The sequence below is a fragment of the Lagenorhynchus albirostris genome, chromosome 6 (genome assembly GCF_949774975.1).
Source record: "Lagenorhynchus albirostris chromosome 6, mLagAlb1.1, whole genome shotgun sequence".
NCBI classification, from domain to species: domain Eukaryota; kingdom Metazoa; phylum Chordata; class Mammalia; order Artiodactyla; family Delphinidae; genus Lagenorhynchus; species Lagenorhynchus albirostris.
In genome coordinates, this window is record NC_083100.1 from 106,336,158 (window position 1) to 106,357,450 (window position 21,293).

Sequence of the window (21,293 nt, forward strand, 5' to 3'; positions counted from 1 at the left end):
CCCTCTTGTGTCTCCCTCCCTCCCTCCCTATCCCACACCTCCAGGTGGTCACAAAGCACCGAGCTGATCTCCCTGTGCTATGCGGCTGCTTCCCACTAGCTATCTATTTTACATTTGGTAGTGTATATATGTCCATTCCACTCTCTCACTTCGTCCCAGCTTACCCTTCCCCCTCCCTGTGTCCTCAAGTCCATTCTCTACACCTGCATCTTTATTCCTGTCCTGCCCCTAGGTTCATAAGAACCTTTTTTTTTTTTAGATTCCATATATATGTGTTAGCATACGGTATTTATTTTTCTCTTTCTGACTTACTTCACTCTGTATGACAGTCTCTATGTCCATCCACCTCACTACAAATAACTCAATTTTGTTTCTTTTTATGGCTGAGTAATATTCCATTGTATATAGGTGCCACATCTTCTTTTTCCATTCATCTGTCGATGGACAGTTAGGTTGCTTCTATATCCTGGCTATTGTACATAGAGCTGCTATGAACATTGTGGTACATGACTCTTTTTGAATTATGGCTTTCTCAGGGTGTATGCCCAGTAGAGGGATTGCTGGGTTCTATGGTAGTTCTTATCTCTTCTCTACCCTGCTGTTATGGTGAACCAATGCTTTCACAGTGTGTTTTCTTTGAGAAGTAGACTGAGCTTTTAACAGGTAACTAGCTTGTGGCTTTAAAGGTAATCGATTTGAGTGATTTATTACAAAATGTGATTGCTTTTAAATATATACAAAGGATCAAAATAACATGAAAAGATGAATACATTGGAGATTTTACTGGGTCTATTTTCATGGTCAGATCGAACTTTTTGTTTTTAGCAAATAGCCTGTTAAAAATGGCTGATGGGGGATGCTTCCTTCCGCACTGAAGTACTCACAGTTCCCAGAACATACCAAGCTCAGGCAGACCTTTCCCTCTGTACGTGGCTCACATCTGTGACTTCTCATTGGAAAGACCTTTTCTCACTTATTTTCTCAGACAGGACTCATTCTTACCTCAACACCAGTGTCTGCACCTCTTAGAAATGTCCCCTGGAACACTAACTACCCAGCCCTGACTTCCCAAACCATCACTCAATCACAGTAATTGGGACCAGTGCCTTTCTTGCAGCATTTTTATGATGGCATTTATTAAATTATGTACAATTTGATGGATGGTGCTGTTGCAGGACAGGGGAAGTCAGAGCTCAGTAGATGGTTATTAACATGTATTGGGGAGGACAGGAGAATGGCCTATTACTACTAAAATTAGCTGAGACTGGCTGGACTATCAAAGCCAATGATCTTGAACTACATTCTGTAGTGGACACTGTCAGTGTTCCACTCAGATCTCTGCAGATCTGTTTTCCATTTCTGTGTGTCCCTCCCTTCGTTTACTATTTGGTGTTTCTAAAGTCCTGCACCTGCCCCTCTTCAGATGGTTGTTCCAGGGCTACTTTACCTGTATTACTAGTGACACAAAAACACGGGAATGTTGTGACCCTCTCATCTTTGTGCAGCATAGCTCTTAGCAGAGATAGACTGGAACCACTGGAAGGGGAAAGCTCAGCCCCCTTGCCTTTAGTCAGCACAAGATCTTAGAGGACCAGCCTGTGGCTGAGATTTTCCCCTTAAATCACTCCATTTGTCTCTTTTCCTTCCTTGTCTAGCTCAGATGACTCTGTTATTGGTTTCTTCTGGGAACACTTCAGTTATAAAGCATTTGCACATGAAATGTGTCTCAAGGTCTGCTTCTGGGAAATCCATCTTGAAGACATTAAATGGCCATTTACATTTATTGTTTATTTTATCAAAACAGTTTTCACATAAAGACCACCACAACAGTAGAGGCTCATATTGTAAAGCAGCATGACCACCCCTTCCTTCCCCATTCCCTCCTCCTGGACACAATGGCTATCATTTTGGATTAGGCTTGATTTTATGGTATTTTCTTTCATATCACTAAGTAATTACTGCTCTTATTTTATACATCAGATTTAGTTATGATTCACTTCCTGGAAATTAGAAAAAAGATTAGGAAGTAGCTCACATGCTCATATGTGACCTCCCCATTACAGGGCCTTCATTCCCATCCTGCCAAGAGAGTTTTTTTTTGTTCGTTTTGTTTTTAATTCATGGTTCTATTTTGGTCAACTTCAAGCAAGGAACTTAAGCTGCCATCTCTCCATCTCTTAAAAATTTTCAAGATCTCCATTCAAATTCCCCCTTTCCTTCAAGAGAAATCCCTCCCAGACTCTCTTTCTTATGTTCCAATTTAGACTTTGAGGCCTGCTACACAGCTGTCATCAGGGGACTTTTACTTTTCTTGCCCTCTTGAGTCTACAGCTTCCTTTTAATTAATAGATCAATCTCTTCTCTTACTAGAATATACCCTTGAGTAATTTCTTAAGTGTGAATAAAGATAATTCTTTGAGTCTTTTCATGATGTAAATGGCTTTATCCTGTCTTCTCATTTTATTGTAGCTTGCCAAAATGTTCTATTCTAGGTTGAAAATATTTTTCTTTCATAATTCTGAAGGTATTTTTTTCATTGTCTTCCTACATTCATTGCTGCTAAGAAAAAGGCTGAGGCCACTCTACATTTCATAGCTTTGTAACTGACCTATTTTTTTTCCTGTTTTGACACTTTTAGAGTCTTAACTTTATCCTGCAATTTAAAATCGATGCATCTAGATTTCTGAGTTTATTTTCATATGTCTTGCACTCATTACATACTTTTCATTCAAGTGACAATGTATTATTTCAAATGTGAAAGTTTTTCTTGAATTGTTTCTTTATTAATTTTCTCCCCCATTATTTTTGTCTATTCTCTCTTTCTGGAACTTCCATGTGTTCCTCATCTGGTCCTCTTTGTTTTTCATCTCTTCCTTTCTTTTCTATATAATTTTTGTTTTACTCTCTGGGACATTTCTTCACTTTAGTCTTCTTTCTCATCTACTGTTTGTTTTATTCTGACAACAATAATTTTAATATCTAGTCCTGTGATTTCTCTCTTTCCTAAGATCCTGCTCTTGTCTAAACATAAAATGTGTACATTTCCCTGAAGCTATTTTCTTTGGCTCTTTTTCTTTCATTCTGTTTAATTATCAGCCTATTTCATCTTACAGGATTTCTTGGAAATTCTACAGATCCTTCATTTTGGATTTATATGTATGTGCGCAGCAATAGAAAGGCCAGGTCGCTCACTGTTTATAAATAGGCTGTTTATAAACTCAGACTCAGGGGTGAAGCCGGCTGCTGTACTGGGAGAACTCTTAACATCAGGTTAAGGAGAGCTCTCCTTAGGGGGTCTTTGTTCTCCTCGGACACTAAGTGCATGTCTGTGCAGAAGAACATTTTTGTCTAGACATAGATATCAGACTTTGTTCTGTGCGCTCACACGGAATGAATAATTTCCACCTAAGTGTGTTCTATTAGACGTGTGATTTAAGCCTGAGCCCTCGTTCTGGTCCACAGTGTACCCTGATTTCTAAATGTAAAGTGTCTCTGAAGCTCTGCCAACAGGCGAGTACCCTCTTTGAGTCTTTTCAGGCTGAAAGTGTCTTTATCCTGTCTTCTCACTTTATTGTAGCTTGCCAAAGTGTTCTATTCCCCTGTGTTTATGGCCAAGGTTGAGGCTGTATTCCTCAATGCTCCTTCTCGCTCTTTCCATCTTCCAATAATTGTTGGAATTTCCTGTCCGTGGATCACTCTTTTCCCATTCTCTTTGCTATAGGTTTATGCCATGTTATGAATTTCTTTATTATCATTTTGTGGAATAGGAGAGAGAGAGAGAGAGGGAGTGAGAGAAAGAGAGATTATGTGATGCTGCTTTCCTCTGCCCTCTTTTACTTCTAGAAATGTACAACTACTCCCGTTTCTATTACTCCTAGTATTGATTCTACCTTTGGTTCTACTATTAGCATGTAATTGGATTTAATATTTGTTTACAGTACCTTGTGACAGGAACCTTGTTATGAGATTTGTGTATTTCATTATTTCACTTAATTATCACCTTATCTTTACAGGTGTTACTATCTCCATTAAACATACAAGGAAATAGAGGTTCAAAAAATATCTTTCAGAGCTTGAATTTGCAATTTGGTCTATCTGACCACAAAGGTCACAGTCATCCTATTATGTTAGGCTACAGCTACTCTCTGCCTTCCAACAGGCGGTGTTTATAGATTTGCTTATTTGTTTGCAATTTGTGGCATACTAAATGACATCATTTGCACAAAATGAAGGACATCTGTTTATCCAGTTTTTTCCAGATGTTTTATTATAGTTTTCTATGTAGTGACATTTTCCTTTTATATTTTACTTGGACTACATTTATATTAAATACCAACAAACTGGAATTATATTCTCTGTGGGAATATTTCACACCTGAAATGTAATATAAAATTCAAGGTGGAACTATATTTAACTAGCCTGAGTGTTCCAATTACTAATAAACAACACTGTAAAGTGTCAGACACAAAGTTCTAAGGCAATTTCATGTTTTTCCCCAGGCTGTAAATCTTACCAAAACACTCATTAATAAGTATTTTGGCAAGATATATTTTGAGAGTATTTTATGTATGTGTTTTCTAAAAACATTGGCTTATCTACTACCTAAATAGCAGATTCTTGCAATTTACTAGTTTTAGTTGGGTTTTCTTATACTGGTCCATCTTGGAGTCTTGTAATAAGTGTGTAGTTATTCTTATGAATAAATGTTGAGCTGCAAAGCAAGAAGACAATTTCCATCCTTCTTTTGATGGTCTAGATTCATGAGAAAGAAAAGTAAAAGAGAAGCCTGAGGGACTATGCAAAATAATTTATTTATCGTGAAGCTTAAATTTAAATATTCTTCCTAACTTTTTTTTTCAAATCCTTAGCTGTGACCTTGTGAACTTTTTAATCTCTATGCATTTGCATACTTCTCATTTTTTAAAATAAGAAAATTGGAATAGATTAATAGTTACAAAAATATTTTTCTAAAAACCTTTTGTTAAAAACATTATAATATAAAATAGATAATCAACAAGGACCTACTGTATAGCACAGGGAACTTTACTTAATACTCTGTAATTACCTATATAGGAAAAGAATCCAAGAAAGGATAGACGTTTGTATATGTGTAACTAAATCACTTTGCTGTACACCTGAAAATAACATAACATTGTAAATCAAATATACTCCAATATAAAAATAAATAAATAATTTTTAAAAACTTAAAAAAAAACCAATATTATACAAAATCCCAGTATATTTTAAAAATCAGATAAAAGCTGAGCATGTCTGGTAGAAACCCTGTGAGATCGAACCTGGAGGAGACTGGAGCCTGACTCCTCAGCCTTCACCTCACTTCAAATGGCAGCTTCAGGGTACATCTCGTGAACCTTTGGATGCTCAGGAAAACTGCTGGCATACATGGCATCTAAAAATGCTTCAGTCTCAAAATTTACATAACACTATGACACAGAGTGATGAATTTGGGGGAAAAGAGAGGACTTACCTTCAATGGAAATAGGAAAGTATAAAAGTGATTGCTCATGCCTCATTTTAACTATTTGTTTTTTTGGAGCTTTCTGTAATTAAATCTACCTGTATTTCTCATTACTGTATATAGCCATTTGTATAAGATGTTCTAGGACCAAGGAATTTATTGCATTTTTCATAATGACATAAATAACCATTTTTATAGTTTTATATGCCACTTCAGAGAAATAAGCTCAAAGATCAGAAGCTCAAATATGGAGTGTTTGGCCCCCCAAGAAGTCTATATTTTTGATTCTGAAATCACATACAGGATGAAGTTCAGTACCAGACCTATTTAGCAATAGATTTTCCATTCCACAGAAATCCTCTCACTCCTGATTTCCTTTTGCAGTTTTAACTGAGTCACTCAGGGGAACCTTAAATAGACCTTTCCTTATAAGGCAAGGTGCTTCTCTAAACTTTTTGATACCTCTTTCTTTTTGAATTCTATGCAGTATTTAGAGTAATACCTCACGCATCAAATGAGCTCAACCAATATCTGTCTTTGTTGGAAGAAGAGGAGAGAGGGTATCATGGTTGACAGAACTCCTTCTGTATGGGATTTCTAAACTTTTGGTTTATACTTAGATTTATTTTGAACTCAGCAATATGATGTGGATCATGAAAAAAAAATCAGGTGAATGATGAATGGCAGAAAGTACAGTGATGAAGAATAAATTATAACATTTAATAGTTAAACTCATCTATTTTTCTAGTAGTGTTGCCTGAGCTATGATTATAGATTAAGACAGGAATGGTGAAATTGTAAGCAAAATAGGAAACAATGAAGTTTTTTGAAACATAGAAATGATTTTTAAAGTTCTCTGGTATGAAAACCTTCTTTTAAGTTCACATGAGACATTTTGTAAAACAGTGTTCAGTGTTTAAAAGTTGCATTTCATCGAGCATGAAAATACACATGTTTCAATTTGAAATGGTAGTGTGCTGGGTTGAGTCTTTGGGGATCAAAGATCAAAGGAGACACAAATTTATTAAATGAAAAATGCAATAAAGCCTCAGTATAAATATGAATATACCTTGATACACTTAATAAGTTCTGAGTCTTTTTGGGTTGTAAGAGTTTTTCCAGTCTCTCAAAAATTCATGTTGCAGAAGGCAATTTTATCCAAATCATAAATCCCTACATCAACGTTTTAGAGTTCCCAATTATCCAAATATTCATTCCTCCAGAGATAATAATGTACAGTTGGTAAATGTTCGAAAGAATGCTATTTTAAAAGTTGCTTCTTAGAGGTGACAAAATAGTGGATATAACATCTAATATCAATCATATCTTGATGCCAAAACAATGAATTTCAGAGCATTATGCACACTCAAGGATGAGCATCTCAAATCATACACCATAAAATGTGTCATTAAGGTTTGTATTTTCATGGGAATGTCAGCCATCCTCCAGGTCTATATTGTCATAATAAGCTTGAGCTCTATCTAGTTGTGAGTTCTGTCTAAGTGGGCAGGACATATCACTAGCAAGGTTCATTCTTGTTTTGGTGAATGATAAGCAATTAGGCATGAAAGTCTAACCTCCCAATACTTACATAAAGACGGCCACGCTCTGAGTTTCCCGAACCCATCCCATGGCTTCTGGTATCTCTGAGTAACTAAGTCTTTTTCTTTAGATAGTAAGTTTTCCAGAATTGTTCTACAACAGAATATCACTGTTTCTTGTCACTCTATATTTTTAGAACATTATAGGGTGGGGGAAGTTAGGAGGGATTAACTGTCAAAGGTTTCACTAAACAACGTATTTCTCTCATTACTATTTGTCAACTTTGAACTCAGAAACTCTGAGGCTCAATTAGGTGGGAATGTTGGACCTGCCCCACTGGATCTGCAGGATTTTCAGTGTATTTTTTTTAGCTGTTGTTTTCTCTCCTGAGAATCCCAATATGATTGCATATGATTTATATTTTTAGAAGTTTGTTAATATTAATCTGCTGCTGCTTCCCAATGTCCCCAAGCTCCTGTTCTAAACACTGTTGTTATTATTGTTGTTTCTATACCAACACTTTAATATACTTTTTTGGGGAAATTGAAGTGTTTTGCCACCTTGAACTAGAAGCCTGGGTGTATTTTATGAATGCCTCAACTTGTCACCAATTTGAAAAATTCTCATGTGAAACTTTTGTTGCAACCATCTGACAAGGAACTTTAGGAAAGCTTCTATATATTCTTGTCAAACAGTCTTGCTTTAAGATTTTAAAACAGCTTCCTGTGGTGTTTATATGCTGAACATTGCAGATGGTAACTTCCAAATGAATTTCAATAATACTTTTCCAACCTCTATCAGTCATCGGTGTTGAAAATGTAGAATGCTAGGCAGTCTGGTGAACATTAAGGAGATCAGGACTTAGAAGTAGCAGTCGTATATGTTGTAGTCTTTGCTCTCTCAATTACTGACTATTCAACCTTGGGTCCTAAGTTTTCTAATCTATAAATGAAATCGGACTAGAAGATTTCAGACTTTTTTTCAGATCTATTTCATTGTCTCATGGTTTTAAGATACTAGTAAATTCTAGTCAGTGTTATTCCCATAAGAAAGCAATTATACTCCAATAAAGATGTTAAAAAAAAAAAGAAGAAGAAGACTGGCTTACATTTTCAACGGATTTTTAACGTTGCAACAAAATCCTAGCGCTGTCACAGAAGGAGAGTGTTAGCACTTTCTGTCTTCATACTAGTTTTTCTCTGTTATAACTCTTTTAAAATAGAAATCCTTTGCACATTCTGTTACATAAGTTTCAAAGCCTGTGTAGATGTAGAATAAAATATGCAGAAGTCGCTAAAGTGGGTCACACAAGTTAAGTCTAGTCTTAAATTTTGTGTTTATTTCAAGCATACATGATGTTCTCAGTGGCTCCCTATTACCAATATATCATCAGGACAAAAAAAGCCCTTTGTGAATTAGCCCCTCCTATTAGGAATAGAATTATGAGAGATAACAATTAACAAATAAAGGAGAATGGTTAAGTTTAATTACTGTTTCTGGCAAGAAAAAGAGAGATTTAAATTACCAAAAAAAAAAGCATAAAAGAAAAGGAAAAAATAATTATCTCAGAGTACAAGTATGATGCCACATATGCCCATTTAGCAACTACTGATGTTTATTAACTCAGATCTGTTATTTGTTATTTTTGTTTGTTTATTTTGCTTTCTTTTTTTTTTTTTTTTTTTTTTTTTTTGTGGTACGCGGGCCTCTCACTGTTGTGGCCTCTCCTGTTGTGGAGCACAGGCTCCGGACGCGCAGGCCCAGCGGCCATGGCTCACGGGCCCAGCCGCTCCGCGGCATGTGGGATCCTCCTGGACCGGGGCACGAACCCGTGTCCCCTGCATCGGCAGGCGGACCCTCAACCACTGTGCCACCAGGGAAGCCCTGCTTTCATTTTTGATACCTTGGATCTCAGCAGCTTGATGTGCTTTGCATATACTTTGGAAAAAAACCGAAAACAACTAGGATATCAAACCATTCCCAATATCAGTGATGGCAGGGAAATACCAAGAAGTGGATATATGGTCTTAAGAATATGAAATTACGACTATTTAACTTTTTGTGGCCTACACAATTGATCTACAAAGTCCATATGATTCAACTTAACATAAGCCTAATTTGGTATATGTGTAGGCAGGACATTAGCTTCCAGGGAGGCACCAGGAGAGAACTTGAGTGGTGTTAAAGGTGATGAAAGAAAAGATACACTTTTTGTTTTGTATGGTGTTGTGAGTCCCTGTATTTGTGTTTGACAACAAGTTGTAAAGCAAATCCCTGTTCTTCCCAGTGACCCGAAGGCCAGCCAGAGTGAATAAATCATTAGCAGTGATGCCTCAAGTCCTCTACCTACTAGTGAGAACAAACAATTTATCATCCAACCTGGGGATCTTGTGAGAGCAAAGGGAGTGCTGTTGGTAATTACACCTTGAAAATGCTCCAAAACCTGGACTGTCTGAAACATGTTATGTAGGGTGACCTTACTTTCCCGGGCACCACTGCAATGTCTGATTATGAGACTTGCACTTGAGAGCCTGGGGTCTACTTCCTGGTCAGTCTTAATGAGTTTAATTGGGATGGGCAGAGCATGAGAGCATGTTACTATAACTTTATAATTCTTGACTTTATCAGATACAAAAACCCCTTTACGATAAATATTTTAATACTCCTTTATGATCCTGATATTCACTAAAAACTATAACCAACCTATACAAGTTCTTTTGAAAATCAATGTAATGCTCTTACTGAATTATGGGAGAAAAATAAAAGAAAGTAATTGATAATAAAATAAGACATTATGCCATAAGTAAATGTTTGAAATATCTTCACTACAAAGTAAAGTGAAGGAGCCAAATGTTTGTAACTACATAGAAGAAATAAGTTTGGATTTAAGAAACGTAAGATAATATTCAACTGGATATTATTATCATTTTTTGTTTGACATTTTAAAATAAAGGCCAAGTAAATGCATTTTTTTCTACACATAGGGTCACATAAATGCTATAGCTACAAATGCATACTATCACAGATTCATTGTTTGGCAAATCAAATGTCATGAGTAATATTACAATTAGTGACACGATTTTCCAAATTGATGAACAAAACCTTGATAATATTCCTAAAAATGATGAACAACCTTACCTTAATATTCATGACTGTAGTAGTGAAAATTTTCACATATATTAAATCAATGAAAAATACTTTCTGTTTATTTGTACAATAGAGTCAAGTTCTAGGCTCTGATATTTATAAATAAATTTTTCTTCTATAAGAATGCCTGGTAGGGCATTCACATGTGTGCAGACTGTAGCATGGAGTCTATATACAGCCAAATCCTGCATGTTGCTGAGAATCTAGAATGTCTGGCACTTGCCCATTGGATGTCTATGTGCCCCCAGTTTTGATGACAATTAAAACTGACCCTGCGTATTTCCAAAATACCCCCGATGAACCTCACAATTTACAAAATATCTTGAATCTATGGACTCTTATTATTCCTTCTGGTCACCAAGGAGGAGTGAGATCAATGATAGGATATGATAAGAAGGAAACACGTCCTCTGTGGTCTTCTTCCCCAAACCCTATAACCCCAGGCTGATTATTAAAAAAAAAAATCAGACAAATCCCAATTGAGAGATAGACTACAAAATACTAACTGTAGTCCCCAGAACTGTCAAGGTCATGAAGACCATAGAAACACTGAAAAATTGACACAGATTGGAGGAGAATAAAGGCTACACGATAACTAAAGGGAATATGGTTCACTGGATTGGACTCTGGAACAGGAAAAGAACATTACTGGAAAAACTGGTGAAATCCAAATTAAATCTACGGTTTGACTAATATTAATAGGAATGAATCAGAACTTCCCTGGTGGTGCAGTGATTAAGAATCTGCCTGCCAAAGCAGAGGACAAGGGTTTTAACCCTGGTCTGGGAAGATCCCACATGCCATGGAGCAAGTAAGCCCAGGAGCCACAACTACTGAGTCTGCGTGCCACAACTACTAAAGCCCACATGCCTAGAGCCCCTGCTCTGCAACAAGAGAAGCCACTGCAATGAGAAATCTGCGCACTGCAATGAAGAGTAGCCCCCACTAGCCACAACTAGAGAAAGCCCGAGCGCAGCAATTAAGACCTAACACAGCCAAAAATAAATAAATAAATAAATAAATTTTAAAAAATAGTAATGAATCAATGTCAGTTTCTTAGTTTTGACACACGTACAGTGTCAATGTAAGATGATAACATTAGAAGAAACTAGAATTTGGTGTGGAATATATGGGAACTTGCTGTTCTATCTTTGCAACTGTTCTGTAAACCCCAAATTATTCCAGAACAAAAGTTTATTTATTTTAAAATATAAATGTGGCTTACACCTGATATAGTCACAGCCCAGGCTGCAAGCTGACTAGCTAAATAAACAGATAAATAAATAAATAATTGTGAAAACGTCCTCAAGTAGTACAGGAGAATCATGCAAAATATTTTGTAAAACACAATATAAAAGTATAAAGCCTGTAAATACACTGTATGGGAATTAACATTTATATGGCATCAATATAGCTCAGAGATGTAATCATTTCAGTAGAACATGCCAGGAAGATTAGTGTGTTTAGAATCCCTTTGGAGAAAAATAAAAAGCTAAGTGAGCAAGCATTTTGATTACTATTGTGTATGCATAGCTGCTGTGTCTTTAGTCTGTTATTTATTTTTATATTTATTTATTTTTCTCTATTTTTTCTTTTTATTTTTTGGCTGCGTCAGGTCTTAATTGCGGCACGTGGGATCTTCGTTGAGGCATGCGGGATCTGCCGTTGCAGTGCTCGGGCTGTGTGGGTTTTCTCTCTCTAGTTGTTGCGTGCAGGCTCCAGAGCACGTGGGCTCTGTAGTTTGCGGCACATGGGCTCTCTTGTTGAGGCGCGTGAGCTCAATAGTTGCGGTGGCCGGGCTTAGTTGCCCTGGGGCATGTGGGATCTTAGTTCCCTAACCAGGGATTGAACTTGCGTCCCCTGCATTGGAAGGCGGATTCTTTACCACTGGACCACCAGGGAAGTCCCTGGTCTGTTACTATTGAATTATTTTAGCCATGCTTAAGTCATACTTCAATAATCATATTATAAATATTATTTTGTAACTCTAAGTTGAAGCCAGCTTTCAGCAGTGGAATTATAGGTTCAAAAATGTGGGTGCACTTTAAAAAAATTTAGTGTTATATATTGAGAAACGGCCCACCACAAGTGTTGCACCAATTTCTACTCCTAGTTTTAAGAACACTGATGTTAATTTAGATCTAAATGTGTATGAAATACGTCAAGCCATCTAGCTTATTTACATTCATTTTACTTATTATTTAAAACATTGAAATATGTTTAATGCACAGCTACTAATTTCAATTTATGTTTTAATTCAGTATAGTAATTTTTTTTAATCTACTTAAAGTGACAAATTGGATATCTTATGTTCAACAAATTTAAAAAATGCTCGTAAGTTTTTTTGGAAGTATAAATTTCTACTGCCTCACATTCTTTTGTTTTGCTAAATTCACTTTCCCTTTCCTTGAACACTATCATTCTCTAATGATCTGAAGTGATATTCCCTATTGGTAATCATCTCTAATTTCAGATCATATAGCCTGGCCCTTGTTTAATGTATTGATAATGATACATGATTGCTCTCTTCTATGATTTATTTATAAAGTAATATCATCTCCTTGGGGCAAATTTTCAAATAGATCTTTGGTTTCCTTGTTGAGATTATCTCTGACAATCTCAGTTGGTTTTCATGTGAAATTAAGGGTTGTGATATCTACAAAACTCAATTTTATCAGCCAGCATTAGAAAACTACAAGGAGCACAACACACTGGGAAGCCAGAGATGCTTGGGGGACATGAATAATTTTAAATGGCTACTTCCATGGAGATATGGAGATACTATGAAGAAATACCCCACAGAAAATTGATTTGATTTCCTTGTTAGCACACATATTTATAAAGTATCGATGGCTTACAGAGGTCTTTCACATCAATTTTTAAATTTCATCTTCATAACCCTAAGAGATGCCAATTCCTCTGTAGTTATACTATGGACGAATTTATTGTATGTGTTCTCTTAGAGAGAAGCAAATGATTTATGGAAATGTCACAATGAAACTATTAAAGGAACCCCTTAAAGACTCAGTGGATAGCTGCTTTCCTAAAATAACAAAACACCATCTGTCAGACAGAATTTGTGTGGGAAGAGAATAATAATTTTTCATTTACTACATACACCAGGAGAACTGATAAATCTTTGAGAGGTCATGGATGTGTTTTGGAATAGTTTCAATTTAAATTTTGTTTTGAAGATGGCCGTCAGGAGGCATGGCGAAGGCAGTCAGTGGTGTGTCGTCATGATGCCAGCTGTTCACAGCACACCATGGAAAGAAAGAAAGCTGACCGTGTGAGACAGGGAACAAGAAGACAAGGCCAGGACTAGGGTTTGAGCCAATTTTCTTAAGGACCAAATTTTAGGACTATTTTAGGGAAAAAAAATAAGGGAAAGAAATTGAGTGATGTCTAAATTAGGTTATATTTATCTTACTCTGCGTTCTCTACTGAACTCACAGTACTAACAACATGGACAAGTACAAATTGTTGATTATTTGTCCTCCGAGAGCTCAGTTCAACAGCAAAAATATTGAACATATATTATGAGCAAGGCAAAGATTAGGTAATGGTGAGACTCGGATGAGTATGATATGCTGTGTATCCTTGAGGTACTCACAGCATCATGGGGGGAGCCAGGCAACACAAACAGGCAATTCCAAGGGAACTTATGATGTGTATTCATAGAATCATATGTTCTGTGGAAGCATTGTAACCAGGAGCTTTGGAGGATGTTTTCTAGAAGAGATGATACCTGAACTGAATATGAAGGGCAAACATGATTAGAAGTGTGTTTTAGTCAGAGTTTTCCAGAGAAAAAGGACCAGTAGGTTATATATACACATATAAGGAGATTTATTAGAAGAATTGGCTCATGCAATTATGGAGGCCAATAAATCATATCATCTGCTGTCTGCAAGCTGGAGAACTAATTCAGGCTAGATCTGATGGCCTTAGAATCAGGGGGACTTGAATCTGAAGTCCCCAGAGCCAGTAGTGCTGATGTTTGAGGGAAGAAGATGGATTCTCAGCTGGAGCAGCGAAAGCAAATTTGCCCTTCTTCCATCCTTGTGTGTGTATATGTGTATGAATCATGTTTTGGTTCTTGTTATTTTTTAGCATGTCCATCACAAAATTTAGGCAGTTAATCCAAATCACCCCAATAGAACTTATTTGTATAATCTCAGTTTTTACTTTTAATTTTATTTTAAAACTTTACTTTTCATCTTCTTTTTTGTCTGTACTTCTTGTTAAGCTTTATTTCCAATTTCTAAATGTATTTAATATTAGAAAATTTCCATAAAATTCCATGTATACAAATCAAATATCTGGCTTAAGCCATCACATAGGCAAAGATATTAGTGTTAGGCTGCACATTTGTGTTTCATTTATATCAGTATTTTCACGTTAAGAATTAATAATAGATTGTAAAATAAATTTAGTAGATTTCTAAAAGAAGTTTCAAAAAACAGAATACAGAACAAAAGTAATAGAAAACAGAGTGTATCACACACAATAAGGGTGAATATTGTTTCAGGAAACATTTAAGTGTATGTATGTGTGTGTGTGTGTGTGTGTGTGTGTGTGTGTGTGTGTGTGTGTATGCATATACTGAATAGCAATATAAAATAGATTTCTTCCTACAGATCATTATATCTGCCTGTATCCAGTCAGGAAACAGAAAACATACCAGTTACTTTAAAAGACAGAATTTTTAATAAAAAATTGTTCACTGGACATTCAGGAAGTGAACAAGCAAAAGCAAAGACTTATTGATCAGTTGGAGCTCCTGTTGCTGAGCCGGAAGGAGGGGCCCCATGGAGCTACCTCCAGACTCAGAGGAGGAACACCAGCTGATGGCACTGGTGTCTCACGAGGGTGCCATGATGTTGAATCTGCAAGTGTTGGAAAGACTGCTCATCGGGCTCAGCTGTGGCTACTTAAGGAAACTGCTTGGGTGACACTTGACAGGAACAGGAAGGCAACAATGAGAAAGAGGAAGAAAATGGAAAAGACCTTTCCAGTCACCCTCTCATACCTCCTTTTTGAAGACTCTAAAAGGGGATCAGATGGCAAAGGATAAATGTAATTTTCAGGGTCTCAACCCTAGCATCACAAAGCAGCCTGTAGAATAGTGGAATCAAAGCTAAGCAACTATAGCTTAAGAATGGACACAGTTGTTTCAAAAGGCTCTCTCTGAATATTTTTAAAATTTCACTTCCCTTCCACAAATTATGAGGCCAATTCTATATGCTATACCAATGAAAATAAGTGGAACAATCTTCAATTTTGTAGTAACTGCTTCAATTATACATATCTACTAAAAATATAATTGACCACAAATAATTTACCTGATTATCATGTTTTCTCATAGCTGTAGTGTCCTCAAATCATTGCCTTCTAATTAAGTCATGCTCTCCAACCAGAAATGCTTTTGTCTGAATGAGAAAACAGAGGCAAAACTGGAGTCTATATATTCAAAACAAACAATAATAACAACAAAAATAAAACTTTGTGGAATCTTCAGTTTAAAAAGGAAGTGGTCAGTTGACAGGCATTATGCTGAAAGTAGGCAGAATGGAGAGACAAAGTTTAGGGCCAAATATAAAATCTGGTGATTAGACTATACTTAGGTTGCAGCATCTGTGAATAGGAGTATTAAAAAGTATAGTATTAAATAGGTATAGCAATCAAGGAGTCATTGGAAGAGGTACTGTAGAAATTTTCTGGGATTTGGTCTAGGATCTAATTTATGCAGATGACAATTTTCCCATTAAATCCTTCCTTTGAATAATTCCTTTTGGCATCAGGTGAGTGAACTATGTAGCTGGCTTGTGAAGCAGTATTCTTTTTGATTAATTATTCTCTTATTTTTCTTATTCTTCTATTATATTAGATAAAAATTTCAAGTTTTATACTAGATGAAAGATCTTCAAGTACAGTTTTGAGACAGCCAATATTTCTTTTTCTAGGTCCATTTCATAAATGAATATTCCTCCCACTTACACGGTCACCTTTATAGATAACAGTGAATAGATCCATGCAAATGTTATATGGTTTCTTAATAAAATGACTGATTGAAATGGCAGATAAAGTCAAAAAAAGTCTGGAGCACTTCTTTGGAATATCACCGATTAGAGATCCTTTGAGCTTGTCCAGCTGGTGAGTCCTCTAAGTCCAGCCTGGTGGTATAGAATTTGGAAAGTTAGTTATAAGTGATAAGAATAATGGTTGGTATTGACATGGGAAATAAAAAGCATAGGAGGAAAAGACATGTTTTGGGTGAACGTGCAGATGGAGTTAAGTTCAATTAAATGGCAGGTGGAAGGGTACTTCCATTTTCCACCGAATTACACGTTGTACTCTAGAAACTGGTGATTCATTCTCTCTCATTGACTGGATTAGGTACCCAGAAGAAAAATGGGTTGTTTGTGAAAATATACCAGTGTCATTTTGAGACCTAGTAGAAAGCCCGGGAACATTGATAAGTTCAATAAGTTAGGTAACAATAGTTATTTTTAGTACCATAGTGAGGTCCCTTTTGCTAAATAAAAATATCTGCCTTTGAAGAGGGTATTTGCTGCCACCAAGATAATATATGATTTTAGGTCTAGAGAAGTCTTTTTCTGAAAATTAAGGAGATAGCTTAGGAGTAAATACTAGGGATGTCAATATTCTCTGTATGCCTTCTAATTTCCATGGACAGTTCTTTGCACAAGAGTAGACTTTATATGCCTAGTTAATGAACTTTTCCATACTGTGGTAGGACTGTCAGACATTAATTAAAGTGGTGAGAATAGATTTTACTCAATAACTATGGAGAGTAGGGGAAAGATCTGAGCTCTATTCTAATTTGCACAGAGGTGACTGGGCATTTTAAAGGAGAATAAGGGAATCGGGAAGGAGAGCCAGTAGGGGTTCAAGTAGAGTCAGGAAAGTGAAAAATTAAAAGTGTTTGTCAGTGTAAATCAATTAGGCCAACTGGGTCTGCTTAGGTGATGATATTGAAGTTCGGATTCTATCAGCTCATAGAGACTGAAAGGAGGCAGAAGCTCTATCCTTCCTGATGATTATGTTTTAAATGGATGACTTTCAGGTCCTTGAGAGAGATACTCCTGATTTGTAGGAGGTACATCTCCAAAGGACAGAAGAAGGATTCACAGTTGTGAGCCCATTTTAGTAAATGATCTAAGAAAGGGTGGTAGGAGGACAATTGTCAGGTGTTGGGTGGAACAAACAGTAAATTCTTTTGATAGTCCTGGGCTTTTCCAGATGGAAACTCAAAATGGGGTGGGGGAGAATCATCTCAAGGACGTGGTTTTGTGTTGCTGGAAATCATGTTACAGTTTGGTCGAGTCTCTTAGTGCAGAAATTTGGATGAAGTCTTTAAGTGCCAAGAGTTCTTGCAGTTCTCATTCCAGGGTCATTTACACTTAGCAAATCAAGGAAAAGTGTTTTTTAGGTGCTCTAGGATCTGTGTCATAGAGCTTCATTCCAAAACTGGCCACTACAAACAAATATGTTTATGTGAGTAGGCTAATTGAAGATTTGAATTAAAGAAACTTCTGGGTGTGGGCACAGTGAACAGCACATGGTAAGATATTAGACCTGAAATTCATTTTTCTCCAAATGTAAAGTTAAGGTTCTCATTCTTAGTAGGAGTCACTATTCTTGCCTGGCTGGATGTTTTATGAAATTATAGCCTTTGGTGAGAGAGAAATTTAATTTACTACTACTAAAAAACTATGGAATCTTGGAAATATATATCCCATTACAGAAAATGCCCATGAGATGAGAGTGATGATTATAGAGGGCCAAGAAGATGGGTTTATTGTCAAAGAGTATCCATGTACCTAGAGTCACTGGACTTGCATTAGAGTAAATTTGCTTCTTATCTTTGGATCAGGGATGATATTTAAAATTTCTGGAGATATCAAAATACCAAGATTCATTCAACAACTTGAACAACTCTTTTTTTTTTTTAATCTTTATTGGAGTATAATTGCTTTACAATGGTGTGTTCATTTCTGATTTATAACAAAGTGAGAACAACCCTTTTCTCAATAGTGACTCACAAGATTTGTTTCTTTTTGTTTGTTTGTTTTTGCAATATGCAGGCCTCTCACTGTTGTGGCCTCTCCTGTTGCGGAGCACAGGCTCCGGACGCACAGGCCCAGCGGCCATGGCTCATGGGCCCAACCGCTCTGCGGCATGTGGGATCTCCCGGACCGGGGCACGAACCCGTGTCCCCTGCATCGGCAGGCGGACTCTCAACCACTGCGCCACCAGGGAAGCCCCACAAGATTTGTTTCTGACATGATAGTGGAATTTAAAAAAGGACGTCTTGGTCAAGACACTCAATATTTCCATTACAATGAAACCAATTCATCACTTTCCTCTTTTATTATTTCTGGTCCTAGAATTAAGGATTTGCTTTAAAAGTTTCTAGAAAATTGATACATCTATCTAAAGTATAGTGAATGAAGTTGGACTGGAACCACATTGGGCTGGTATTAAACATCTTTTTAGGTGACTCTCTTGGTTGAGTAAAAGAAATGGATTGTCTACCACTTCTCCATATTTAACCATGTTATCCATTCTTTGGTTGGACTGCTTCTGAGGGTTGTCTTGCATGAACCTAGGTTCCATCATGCCAAAGAGAAAAGGTGATCTCATAATTGTGAACTGAATCTTAGCCCATGTGAGGCAGAGGTCTCTGTTGCTTGGACATCTCTTCTTTCATAGTCTTCCAAATAGCTCATAGGAATTCCTGCAGGGAATCTTTATAATGACCTTTCACTGATTCCTTTCCTTTGCCAAGACCATGGTCCCATCATGTACATTTCATAGGACAAATAGTAAAGAGTATCACCTTATGAATATTGCCAAATTTCTTTTCTTACCTTTTTTGAAGTACAACTGAAATTGGGCCCTACGCTAACCTATCAACTTACTCCTGATAGTTTAGGGAAACCTCCCAGAGGTTAATGTGTGTATGTGGAGGGGAGAGTGTTAAGGAAGGGTTAAGAAATGTAAGAAGGAAAGAGCTTCTGTGGAAGTCTTTCATGTTCAAAGCCCTAAGTTTCTACTGTAAGGTGTCAACATGAGGTTTCAAGGATGAATTTTAGTAAGTTAGCACCTGTATTGAGTGGGCAGCATTCTTAATAAAAGATAATGTTCTCAGTCAAAAGGTTGTAAAAATTCTCCCCAAATCATGCATTTCTTCTGAATAAAGTTTGGACAGGAAAAGGCACAGTATATATCTATATGTTAAAACTAACAAGTTTTATTTTGCCCAACAGGGCTGGGGATCAAAGCATTCTGAGATATTCTAGAGAGTAAGTTACAACCCTACCATGGAAGGCAGAGTTAAATGAGGTCTAGCAGATTCTGTTTCTGATATAACTCTTTTAGGTTTGGCCACATTACCATGACTTGCACCTTTGTCCTTCTATTGTCTCAAGCAATGATGCTTGATAACATTTTTAAACGCTGTGTGGACTCTGAGACCACCTGTGTTCGCCTTCATGTAGCTTTCTCTAGCTGTTCAGACTTTCTGTTGCTGTTACAATTCATGCCCAAATGATCCTCTCATGTGTTAACTTTGATTAAATGTGACAATGTACACAAGCAGGCTTCAGGTCCTGTACAGCTCAAGATCATTTTTATTAATAGAATACATACAATCAACTAACTCTTCAGCAAATTGTAAGCCTGTACTTCTCAAGGTCCATTCCTTGAAAACTTCCTCAAAAGATATTCATAGAGAACAACTCTAAAAATTAGTCTTTTTAAATACAGGCTATCTCAGGTTCTTTAACATGCTACTGTGCATTATGAATATACCATATGGGAGGTGGTGATAGATAGATAGATAATATCTAATAGTCTAATTCATAAATTTCATGGCCACAAGATGCTTTTTTTAGGAGTGACTTTTTTTCCCCTTGGAGCACATTTTGATATATGTTGGTGTCTCTTTCTTGGTATTGAGCACATTTGCTATCATTTCACTCATTGCACCTAGAAACCCAATTAAGTTCCAAGTGATTATAGAGCTAGAGGGACTGAGATAACATTTATTGAGTCTTAAATATGTACAATGTTTTCAGCTAAACACTTTATATATATAGACCTAGTAAATCTGTACCACCTTGCTATATCATCTTTAGTATTTATGCCATTATATGGTTGAAGAAACTAAATTCAAGGGGTAACTTGCCCAAGGTTGTGCATATGAGAGTGGTCAACATTTGGATGTAATCACAATTTACGAAATGTTCAGTAAACCTCTGCTTACTTTATCCCTATTATTATTTATGTCCCATAAACAGCCAGGCAGAACTTTAGTGGTTGTTGATTTTTCAGGTTTTGTATATATTTTATGAGTGGCAGGAGTAAGGTTAGGTAATTAACCCACTTAAGTGAGTTAACCATGGACAAAACTCTATAGGAATTTTGTAATTGCTATTATAACTATCAGTTTTGCAATAAAAAGGACTCATATCACTGCATTATTTCCCATTTCGATATTTAGAGGCAATAACAAGCACAAAAGATTTCCTGGGGATTAATGGCCATCTGAAGTTAACTGTCCTCTACTCTGCCTGAGGCCCTCAACTCCTCCTTATTAGTAGTAGTTAATTCCTTAAAAAATACCACATATTTGAATTGTTATTTCTTGAACAATAGCACTTTGACTCTGTTGGGTGATCACAGTACAGGAGTTCATTATTGAATCTTTTCATTTTTTTGTCTTCTCATTTGCATTACAATTAAAAGATGCCAAATCCTAAGCTGACTTAGTCTTAATGACTAGATATTTGAAAAACACATTATTATTGATGTTTAGGACATTATATCATCTTAAGCATGTCCCCTAAAACTTTGAACTGCAGAAAAAAATATTCTAGTGATCTATCAATGGTCAGGTGATATGAATTTCCCCATCATAAACCACAGAACAGTTCTCCAATATAGACAGTACAGAGGGTATACTTATCCTCCAAATAATAGTGTGTCTGGGAGTATCTGTTTCAGTAAACATTAGTATAAATTTATGTTCACAAGTGCAAAATCTTTTCTAGCAAAAGACAAATGCCCTTTGTGACCTAGCTGGCTTCCTATGGCA